Source organism: Elephantulus edwardii, unplaced genomic scaffold (genome assembly GCF_000299155.1).
Source record: "Elephantulus edwardii isolate Elephantulus edwardi_28Jun2011 unplaced genomic scaffold, EleEdw1.0 scaffold00004, whole genome shotgun sequence".
Lineage (NCBI taxonomy): Eukaryota > Metazoa > Chordata > Mammalia > Macroscelidea > Macroscelididae > Elephantulus > Elephantulus edwardii.
In genome coordinates this window covers 10,986,533-10,998,759 of record NW_006399754.1, presented here as the reverse complement: position 1 = coordinate 10,998,759, position 12,227 = coordinate 10,986,533, and the positions used below count along the sequence as shown (strand labels likewise).

The 12,227-nt window shown below is 40.8% G+C and overlaps 1 protein-coding gene across 1 annotated transcript in view; it reads left to right on the top strand.

Moving 5' to 3' along the window:
- The window catches only part of UBAC2 (UBA domain containing 2), a 244,828-nt gene that overhangs the window by 103,687 nt on the left and 128,914 nt on the right, over positions 1-12,227 (top strand). The gene's annotated exons all lie outside the window — the stretch shown is intronic.

Below are 12,227 nucleotides of genomic sequence, written 5' to 3'. Positions count from 1 at the left end.
CTACTCCGTTCCCAGATCCAGTAGGACTGTGTTGATTGCAGTTCAAACTGCTTGTTGATCTCAGATGCTGTTGAAATGATTTGATTCTGGAGACCACAGTCTTGTAATGACTCTCTGGTTCCCCCAGGTAACACATGTGGCTGAAGAGGCACTTCTCTTGATATGACAGTTCATAAGTGTTGTTCCAGGAGTCTGTTCCTGGAAACATAGTCTGAAACTTCCTTTTAACTCTCTAAACAATTTTACTTAGTAAATTAGTACTGCTTAGTTCTGTGTATGGAGATAGGATGCATCCCTGGCGTACGTCCTTCCCAGTTTTGAACCATGCAATGAGGAGAAATGTGGGGTCAAGATTGGGGGATGATTTATCAACAATCTGAGTTATGCAGATGACACAACCCTGCTTGCTGAAACTGAAGAGGACCTGAAGCACCTGCTGCAGAGGGTCAAGGACTGCAGCCTCCAATATGGGTTGAGGCTCAATGTCAAGAAGACAGATTCTCACCACTGGACCAATTAGCAGCATCAGGATGGATGGTGAAGAGATTGAGATTGTACACAGCTTTAGTTTGCTTGGCTCCACAGTCAACAGTTCTTGGCACCAGCAGCCAGGAAATTAAAAGGCGCATTGCCATGGGAAAGTCTGCTGTTAGGGACTTCTCCAGAGTACTGAAGAGCAATGGTGTCTCCCTGGAGACTAAGGTGCATTTGATACAGGCCATGGTCTTAGCAATCACTTGTTATGCATCAGAGAGTTGGGCAGTGACCAAGGAGGATAGAAGGAGAATTGATGCCTTTGAGCTGTGGTGCTGGAGAAGAGTATTGAGAGTACCATGGACTGCTAGGAAAACAATTAGATTTGTCCTTGAAAGGGTTAAACCAGCTGGCTCCTTGGAGGCAAGGAATTTGAGGCTCCGTCTAACATACTTTGGACATGTTGTAAGGAGAGACCGGTCCTTGGAGAAGGACATCTTGCTTGGTAGGGTGGAGGGACAGCGCAGGAGGGGAAGGCCCTCTATGAGATGGATTGATTCAGTGACTGGGATAATCAGGATGGGAGTGTCAGAGACAGTGCGATTGGCACAGGACAGAGCAGAGTTTAGGGCTGTTGTACATAGGGTCGCTATGAGTTGCAAGCAACTCGACGGCACATAACAACAACAGTTCTGTGTATGATTTTTTTTTCTGCTCAAAATAGTTCAAGAGATTTTTCATATCTATAAATGAACCTTGACTAATAAAACTAATAATCCGAGAATAGTTTTATAAATATCTATGTTTGGAAGCAGGAGTGGCATCCACTTCCTAAACAACATGCCTCTGGAAACTCTTCAAACTTTGATAAATGTCGATAGTTGTAGAGGGGCTTCAGGCCTTTTGTTCATAGAGTCGCTATGTGTTGTGCTCGACTTGAAGGCATTCAACAACAGCAATAACATACACACATACATTATTTACAAACCAGTACTCTCAAATCTGAAGCATTATATATTAATTTGGGATCTGTTTTTTCATTGCCTTTTGTTTTAGGAGATAAAATGTTCACAGGGTGCGCTCCTCGGTCTCTGTCGTGTGTGTGTGTGTTTGTGTGTGTGTGTGTGTGTGTGACCTTGGTAGTCTTTCCCTGTGCATTCCGATGACTTTGTGACCTGTTCTTCTCTGCTGATTTCATCATTGAAAATCTTCTCTGACTAGGATTTCTTGTAGGTCTTTTGAGACGACTTTTGATGTCATGTAGAATCCAGATGTGGCCACTGTATGCCCCATTTCTGTATTTCCATATCGTTTAGGTTGTTACAGGTAACTGGTTAGACACAGAGACTATTAGTCATGTTAATAGCTGCTAGTATTTGCTGTTGTAAATCTCTTTCCTTTCTGATCCCTTCTCTGAATTTCTGCTTCCGTTCCTGATGTTATAGGAGAATGATAATTTGTGAGAGATTACACTAATCACTACTTGAGAAAACTTTACTAAAGAACTCTGCATATACACACACTGGTATAATAACTACCATCAACTATCACGTAGCTTAAAAAATTATCCACACTTTGTCAGACATGTTATATTGACGTAAGTTGTCTGAGACTCAAACGGCATTTCCACACAAATTAGTCAAAAGGATACAGTGTGATACGTTTTAATGTCCTGCCATCTGTGGCAGGGAGCTCTGGGGGCCTGAGTGTAGGAAGCTGTGCAACATTCCCAAAGGCATGTGGTTTGGATCCATCAGCTACTCCCAGCAGAAGGATGGGAAATAACCTGCAATGCAATTTAATACCTTTGAAAACCAACTTGAGGATCAGCTCCAAGTTGATTCTGACTCAGCAGCACATAACAACAACAATCTCTAGCAGGACCTTCGTACTATAGGCAGTACCACTGGACTCTAGTAATACTTATAGTAGTACTGTCTATACATTGACTGCAACATGTAGCACCCCTGTGAATGGCTCTGAACCCTGTCCTATATCCTGCACCGTCTTCACCAACTCTGATATAACTGAGCCCATTAATGCAGTCCTTGTGGTATTAGTCCATACAGAGTCATTGATCATTGTCTAACTTTCTGATGCATACATAACAAGTAATTGAAAAGGTCGTGACTTGGACCAGGTGCACCTTAGTTTTCAGACTGATGTCATTGCTCACTAGCACTGTAGAGAGGCCCTTGACAGCTGATTTTCCCAGTATAACACATCTTTTGGTTTCTTGAATGTTCATACTAAGGGTATTAATTTTGAGTTCACGTAAGATGAAATCATTGACAGCTTAAATCTTTTCTCCATCTGTCATGATTTTGACTATTTACCCAGTGGTGATGATTTTTGTTTTCTTGATATTGAAATGCAATAAATATTAAAAGCTAGTAGTTTTTCATTTCATGCAGCAAGCCTCTTCCTCCAATTCTGATTCCACAGTATTGCTCATCATATCTAGCTTCTTGAATGATTTGCTCAGCATACAGCCGCTGCGGTGAGCATTGAACCTTAGGGTGTGAGCCCAGTTGAAGCCACCACAGGTTTAGATTTTGATGGTAGATGGTAGTAGCTATACTCAAAGAAGAACTTTGAAAGTTCAAGTGGATAAGAGTTCCACGTGAACAGCAGTTGAACATGGCTCAGACCTATGGAGAAAGGACACAGCCGTAGCGCACACCTCTCTTGATTTCTAAACTGTGTAACATTTGTTCTCTGAATTCTGCATGAGTAGGACCCACATCAGCCCTCAACTCTGACCCCACCACAAACTTCCTAATATCTCTTCGGATCTGACTAGGAGCATAGGTAATGGGAACAGACTCAGTGATGGGTCATAGTCTAGGTAAACCCTGGAGAGATTACTAGAACTTAAAACCTGGGAGGCTATGGGGTGTCATGTCTATAAATTCATGTCTGTGGATCTGTTTTGATGACACCTTCTTAATAGCTATACTTTAAACAAAATCAGTAATGTTTGAATACAAGAGTTTGCCCTCACTCTGTTAAAGGGAAAATACGACATGAGATAGCATATATAAACACTGGTTACTCTCTTGAATTACAAATGCAAGAGAGACTTAGTACTTAATACGCTTGTTGTTTTTTTTGTGTTTTTTAGTTTGTTTGTTTCAAAGCTGCATTACAGGCAGTTGCTGCCTATATTTTCACTATAGTATGAAGCAAACACCAAAGAACCTTTTGGGGAGAATTGTGACTTTTGCCCTCATGCACTCAGAACACATCAAAAATGTTGCTTTTTTTAGCATAAGACTGAAATGTAGCTCTTTTGTAGTGTTCGTAGTTTCATTCTGACAACCTTCTTTCTTCTTAAAACTTGCACGGGAAAAGTCATTCTTACATGAGACAGAAACCAGAAATAAATGTTCTCATAGTCTGAGAAAACAGATAAGCACCCGTCAGGAAGTACGTGAGCCCTTGTTTTAGATAAACTAACAGGTACCATTCTTGCAAAGGACTGTGGCTCCTGTCCACAAGTTGCTCACAGTTTGGTGAGAAGACAAGGCATCCAAAGAGCATCATTAATGCACATCCAAAAACTTCCCCAAAAGGGTAAAAAGAGAAGCCATAGACTGGGAAAAAGTATTTGGGAATGGCATGTCAGATAAGGGACTTGTATCCAGAATTTATAAAATACTTGAGCACCACAACAAGATAAAGGCAAATAATCCAATAGAAAAATGGGCACAGGACATGAACAGACACGTCACCAAAGAAGACATTCAGATGGCTAACAAGCACGTGAAGAAATGTTCAAAATCCCTAGCTCTAAGAGAGATGCAAATTAAAACAACTATGAGATAGTAACTCACCACAGTCAGAATAATAGCAAAATTTAACAGAACAGCAAGCAACAAATGCTGGCGAGGTGGTGGAGAAACTGGAACCCTTATTTACTGTTGGTTGGAGTGTAAAATGGTGCGACTACTATGGAAGGCAGTATGGCGCTTTCTCAAAAAGTTGCGAATAGAGATACCATTTGACCCAGCAATTCCACTACTGGGAATATACCCCAAAGAGACTATAACTGACATCCAAGCAGATATATGCACACCCATGTTTATTGTGGCTTTGTTCACAATAGCAAGGAGTTGGAAACAACCTAAGGGCCCATCAACAAACGAATGGATAGAGAAGCTGTGGTATATTCACACAATGGAATACTACACTGCATTGAAAACCAAGGAACTCGTGCAATATTATTCAAAATGGGTGACTCTGGAGGACATTATACTGAGTGAAGTATCTTAGTCACAAAAGGACAAATACTGCATGATGCCACTGTTGTAAAACAGGACTGACATCAGGGTTTGGGGGAGACTGAGAAAGAGGGGTTCAGTAATGTATACTGCATTGAAATAGATGAGGGAGAAAACTGTTTAAAAGGGATATGTGATTAGGTATTTTTGTCATGACAGGTGTCTAGAGTGAAGTCTACATGGTGGAGTGGACCTGGGGGAAGGTTTGTAAACAATGAAAGAATTTTTCTTTTACTTTTCCAAGAGGGTAGTGTACTTACTAGTGGGGAGGGTTGGGAGGGGAGAAAAGTGCAACAATGAATGAATGGAAATCCAAAGTCTCTGTAAATTTTTACTAAAATTAAAAATAAATTTAAAAGAAAGAAAAAAACAACCAAAGAGCATCATTAACAGTGTGCAGAAGCCCTCTAGAAGGGCAGATCAAGAGAAAGAGAAGTGCTTTGAAAATTTTGAGGAAGATAAACTATTAAAGCCAAACCAAAATCATGGCTTTCTCCTTCCGGTGGCAAGGTCCGGAGACAATGTGTGGACGTGGCACCTTGCAAGGGGAACCAAAAGAAGGAAGAGTGGACCTCAGTCCTGGACCTCGAGAAGGGGAGGAGAGAAAGTCATTGACGTCTGCCATGCTGCTTTAAAAAAAAAAAAACGCAAACCGTCAGTGACGTCTTGGCCACGTGACGGATCACTCCAGCTAGGAACCCATTTGCTGTGTGACTGGTGTAGTGAAGATGAAAGTTGATCTGAGACCTCCTCACTGTTAGATGTAGTGGCTTCCCAGAATGTAGTCCAGACGTGCAGAGCCCCAGGTGTTACTTCCCCATACATCAGATTCTGTGCCACAGGAGAAAATCGGTGAATAGAGACCCATTGGGCTATGAATGGCAAGCAGCTACACTTTTTAGCATTGTAAATAAACCTATCATACAACTTGAGTTGTTTCAGATTTTTTTACAAGTGTAGTCTGCTGAGTGCAATTTTAAAAATTGCCTGTGTAACTCTACTCTTAATCAGCGTGATTTTCCCATCACCCTTAGCCTCCTTTTTCCTATCCCTAGTAACTATTACAGTTTGCTCTCTCTAAAATACAAGACAGAATTGTAATTTGTAATGTTCCATGTATGTTTCCCTCATACACATTCTTCTGTCTGACAGCTACCTTGTTAAGTGATTTCTCTAAGTTGAATAGCCTAGGTGTTTGTATCACCAGGAATATATTAAACAAGTAGTTATATATGTTGCTTTTATGCATGGAAAGAAGGAGAAAAGGTGTAATAGTCTTCTTACACTCTCAACAGAAACTTTCTTCTAGGAAAGAAAAGTTGACTTAAATATCTTTCTACTTCGCAGCTGAAAAATGGGCGGTCTGCTCTCGTGTGATTTACTGCCAGTAGAAACCCACCAGAGGGTCAGCTGTGCGTCGGTTCAGACTGGATGATACACAACAACAACAACAGCATTTCAGCACCAGGCACATATTTGTTATCAGTTGTCACCTAACCCATTATGACACGCACTAATGCGAAACTCTTCTTTTATCCATCAGAATTTAATAGTGCAAAGCATATAATCCCTCGGCTATTTGGTCACCTTTGTTGTTGTTGTGTGTAGTTAAGTAAGAACTGGCCCATAGCTGCCCCTCCAGTGGATTTTCAGAAGCAGTTAATCCCGCAGCAGCGGATTGCCCATCCCTCTTCCTTGGAGCAGCGGGTAGATTTGAACCGCATGCCCTTTGCAGTTGCAGTGCAGCGTCTTGTAGGCAACCAGAGCTCCATTGGTGACCTTGGTTGGTAGGTGCTGTCGAGTCGAGTACCACCTATAGTTGTGGACCTGTGAATAACAGATCTGAACACTGCCCTGTCTTGTGCCATCCTCACACTTCCTGACACTTTAGAGTCACACACATTGTAACAGTCATGGGTCAGTCCACCTGGTTGAAAGTCGTCCTCTCCTTCACCAGCCCTCCAACTTTCTAAGTATCATGTTCCTCTCCAAGGAGTAGCCTCTCCTGGAAACATGCTTGAAGTATGTGAGGCAAGACCTCATCATCTTTGCCTCCAAAGAACACTCCGGCTGCAGCCTCTCCAAGACATATTTGTTCTTTTGGCCGTCCATGGAATGTTCAGTGCTCTTCTCTTCAACACCACAGCTCAAGGGCTGTCATGCTTATTCATTGTCCAGCTCTCACACACACACCAAGTGATCAGAAAGGCCATGAGCTGAATCAGACACATCTTAGTCCTCAGACTGACATCATCATTCCTCAATAATTTGGAGAGGTCCACTGTATAGTCTTTCCCACTGCAATACATTTCCTGATTTCCTGACTGCTGGTACCAAGGGTGTTAATTGTGGATCCAAGTAAGATGAAGTTGTTAACAGTTTCAGTCTTTTTTCCATCTATCACGATGCTGCCTGTAGGTCCAGTGGTACCAGTGGTGACCTTTATTCAGTACACAGCATTAACTAATAAGCCACTGTGCTGTGTGCTGCTGGAGTAGGAAGATGTGAAAGTCAAGGTTGCAGCCCCCAGTGTTTAGGCATTCAGAGATAATGCACGTGAAGTAGTAGGCCAGGCACAATGTCATGGTTTGGAGGACATATTAACTAATTGTTGCTGATTGCCGTCGAGTTGAGCACGACTCATAACAACTCTCTGAATGAAAGGCCTGAAGCCTTTCTGTAACTGTCAACATTTATCAAAGTTCTTAGAATTTCCAGAGGTGTGCTGTTTAGGAAGTGGGTGCCACTCCTGACTAGAAAACAGACATTCAGAAAGGCTTAACAGGTGACATGAAGGTGAGACAGCTGGCTAACAGTTCAGCTAGAGCCATGACTCAGGCCTCCAATATCCCCCCCCCTTAATTGTAAGGTCATAAATCTAAATTTAAAACTGGGGAATAGATTGAAAAACCAAATGCAAAGCAGGAAGATGGATGACTTTAAAAGTAGGAAATGAAGAGTGTCAGAAGGCGGTGAGATTTGGATGTAAATATAAAGAAGAAATAAAGGTGAAGAAACAGAAGCCCCCCAGTGGGAGTAAACAGAGTGAAGTGTGTGAGAGCCAGACCTCCCAGTACCACCTTGTTCTTCTGGGTCACATGAATTTTCCTCTGACGATGTGTAGTCACACCATTTTCCTGTCAGTCTCTCCTATTGGGAAATGTTTGTTTTCTTTCTTTGACAGCTAGATTTTGCAGATTTCACTGTACTACTTATACTATTTTTATCCATGGAATAGTGATGGAAGAAACTAGACTCATTCGAAGAAACTATAACAGAAGACAGTGGAGGGCGTTTAATAGCATGGCAGAGAAATTTATATGACAGCTCCAGGGAACTGTTCTCATTCCTGGGGGATGAAATGTTAAAATAAAAGTAAATTAACAAGGATTCTATTTGTTTGCCAGAAGATAGGAATAGTTTCCATATCTGTCTTTTCTTTTTTTAACACCATACATCTTTGCATTCTATGTGAATTAAGAACTCTATTTATCAGAGTAGCCTAGGTTTTGATACATAATGCAATTTGTTGTTTGTAATTTATAATTACTTGTCCATATGTGGACAGGAGATGGGAACAGAGATTTATTCAACGACCCAGGTTGACAAAGAACTCGCTATCTGGAGCATCTGTGGTTACTGTGTCAGCAAAGAACGGAATTGTCCCTCACTGCTCTCTGGAAATGACATAGCACTTTGCCCTCAATCCCAAGTCTAACAACAGTCACATGCTTTCACCCACCCAGTTGATGGACCTGGGAAATATGGTGGAGGTCAGTGGCATCCACTTCCTAAACAACACGCCTCTGGAAACTCTATGAACTTTGATAAATGTCGATAGTTGTAGAGGGGCTTCAAGCCTTTTGTTCATAGGGTCACTATGAGTCATGCTCAACTTGACAGCAATCAGCTACAACAATGTAGGATGGATGTTGGAATGTGATCTAGCAGACTGAACAGTTCCTGATTTCCATGAGCATAGTAAATACTAAAAATTATGTATGTAGTATAGTGCTCTAGGCTTTGTACAAGTATAAGCATGTTGTTTAGGAAGTAGATGCCACTCCTGCTTCTGAACGCTAGCTGAGAGCAGAGAGCAAGCCGTTATGTTGAGTTAGGAGTGAGAGTGCCAGTGTGTAGCCTAGGACGATGTTAGCAGGCAAAGAAAAGAGAGCCAGGAGAGAAGATGCTATAAGACAGGGAAACTCGGTAATTCTTCACTTCCTAAATACCATGAATGAAAGAAGCATCCTCAAGTTTCAGATTTGGGTGCCTTGAAGAATGAAGCTTACGTTTACAGAGAAAGAAAGAGGGTCCTTTTAGAGGATAGATGACAAATGAACCTTCAGTTGGAGTGATGGTGACGGAGAAGTATCCAAGACATGGAAAACCACAGGAAATAAAGGGGTAGACTTCAGGTTAGAGGGTGGGCCAGGACCCACCTCTTAATGAACATACTTCATTTAGTTGTGGTGGTGGTGGTTTTATGCTGGCTGTCAAGTCAGAGCCAAGTCATAGCTGATTGCCAAAGGCTATAAATCACATGGGAAGAGATTGCCTGCTTTTTCTCCCATGAATCATTTGGTGGATTTGAACCACATACCTTTGAGTTGGGCGGAGCAGTTCCTTACCACTAAGTCACCAAAACACCTTTCAGTTAATAGCAACATCCTAATACTCGGAGTCAGAAAAAAGGCATTAGGACCGGATTATTTGGGTTTAAAGCGTTGACTCACCACTCAGTGTGGCCCTGATTCTGTAGTTCTACCATCATTACAACAAGGATAACAGTATCATCTCATAAGGTTGTAGATTGTTCTTTGCCATGGAGTCAATTCCAGCCCATGGCCTTTCTGTGTCTATCCGAGCAGAATGTGCCCTACAGGATTGTAAACACTGTGATCTTTCAAAAGCAGATTGTCTGCCCACACCCCTCTGTGTGGGTTCAGTTCACCATTTCAACTAACAAGTAAGTAAGTGTGCCGCCCAGGGACACCTTGTAAAGATTAAATGAGATAATGCCTGTTGAATGTATGGAAAAAGTAGCACGTAGAAAGGTCAGTGACTAATTGCTCATTCCTAGCTAAATAAGATATTATTGACTGGAAAGTCAAGGCTGTTATTTAAATTATCAGTTTTTAAAAGCTTAGTGTAAAACAGGTTTCCATGAGCAGCCGTTCTCATGATGTGAGCTTCCTCCTCACGGGACACAGAGGCGAGGGCCACATGTGCTTCCCAGAACACTTGTAATTCATGCTTTTCACCTCTGCATTCTGTACCTACAACCAGTCATCAGTGGCTTTTTGACCTTACAGGTATTAATAAATTACTGCTAACTGAAAAGGAACCAAAATACATCATTTCAAGGGCTAATTTATGCTAGGTAGTGTCCATTTAAATTATACTGTGCTTTTTTTTTTTTACTAATTTTAATGAACGTTTACAGAGACTTAGGGTTTCCAGTCATTCATTGTTGCACTTTTCTCCCTGTCCACCCCTCCTTCCAACCCCCAAGTTCGCTCTTCTTTTACTTGAAAAGTAAAAGAAAAATTATTTTCATTGTTGTACAATCCCTCCCCCAAGTTCACTCCACTGTGCAGCCTTCATTCTGGACTCCTGTCATGACGATAATACCTACTCTTATATCCCTTTTTAAACAGTGCTCTCCCTCATCTGTTTCAATGCAGTATACATTATTTGTCCCCTCTTTCTCAGTCTCCCCCCAACCCTGATGTCAGTCCCGTTTTACAACAGTGGCACTAAAGCCATCTTTCAAAATGTGACACTACTTCTAAGCTGAACATAGATGTGTGCATCTAAATTGGTTTGTTAGTTATACCTCGTTTAAATGGCAAGATCTTAGAATGTACAAACTCTATGTTTGAAAGTATGATTGGTGACACAGCATTTGGGGTTTTCTGTTCCACTATAAAAGCTGGTTCCATTGTCAGTGTAGATACAGTGTTGGTCGAACAGATTTGAAGCAGCAGCCAAGTTGACTGTGCCAAAAGGTCTAGATGTCCATGCTAAGATATTCCTGTGTGCAAGTATGAATGTTGCAAAGAATCCTGAGACCTCCAAGCCTATAGTTTTCTGTTTTACCACCTATGTACATAAGCGTCGTCTTTAAGCAGATAGCAGCTCCATTCTCTGCTGCCACATATTCACCTTCTGGTAACCAAGTATTGAAATACAGTTATAAGATACTATCAGCCATTCGCGGAAAAGAAATCATCCCCTAAAGACACAAATAAAACAAAGCATACAACTTTTTATTCTTAGAAAGAATATAACAAGTATAAAAGTATAAAGAGCACAACCTTCTTCTCAATTAAAAAATAAATCCGTTACTTTGAGTTGATTTAAATTCCTAGTGACTACATTTGTGTCACCATGAATTAGAACCGGGCTACTCAGGGTTTCTAGTGGCTGGTGTTTTCGAAGTAGTTCGCCAGGCCTTTGCTCTGAGGTACACATGCGTACATTGGAACCTCTGGGTTTGTGTTGAGCTCCCAATCATGTTAACCATTTATACCACCTAGGGGCTCCACTTTCATAGGAATACTTCTTACAGTTCTTGTCTTTGTAAAAAACAAGCTCCTAAATATTTTATGTGGGGCCCCCTCGGTATTTCTTTTCAAAGAGGAAGGTCCTACCTTTTAGGATGTAACTTTCTAATAAATCTATCCTTGCTTTTTGCCTGAAAAAAAAGTACTGTGTGGACTTTGGGGGCGGGGGGCGGGCTGACTCTTCAATACTTCATCACCTTAGTAACCACAGACATTTATAATATAAATACTCAAATATATCTACTGCTAATTACATTTACCCTAATATTTTTAGTGATAAAGTAGTGAGTATTAGAAACATACTCAACATTTTATAACTTTCTGCTCTTTATTCCAAAAGAGTACGTTGAAACAAAGTTTATGATTCGAAACTGGTGTTACTGAAGAGTAAAAAAAAAAAGATCTAAAATTGTAAAAAGACCCATATATTTAAGAAATATGTTACATTATTAACATATTTTACATTGGTGATGTATAATCCAGTTACTGTTTTTTCTTTTGCCAGATTATTGGCAGGAAGTAACAATTAAATTTTCATGGACACATCATTTTTCTCTTTTTACAGCTGAGAGTTACTGTAACAGTTTCCATTTTGGCATATTATTTCGTTTACAAATTAGAACTTTTGCTATATGTTGTTCCCTTGAGTTACATGTTTCAGCTTTCTCTGAAATTGAAATGGGGAATTAGAACACAATGAAAGTTTCTTCTTTAGGCTTTAAAGACTGAATTATTCTGTTGTTGCAAACATATTTTTTACTAATGGTAGGCATTTTTAATTAAGTGGAAAAAAATTGAGGTAAGATGAATTTTTATACAATCACTGGGACACATATATCCCATGGGGTGTTTGGTCCTGGAGTTACTGGGACGAGACCTGTTTCTTCAGCATCTTGTAGTT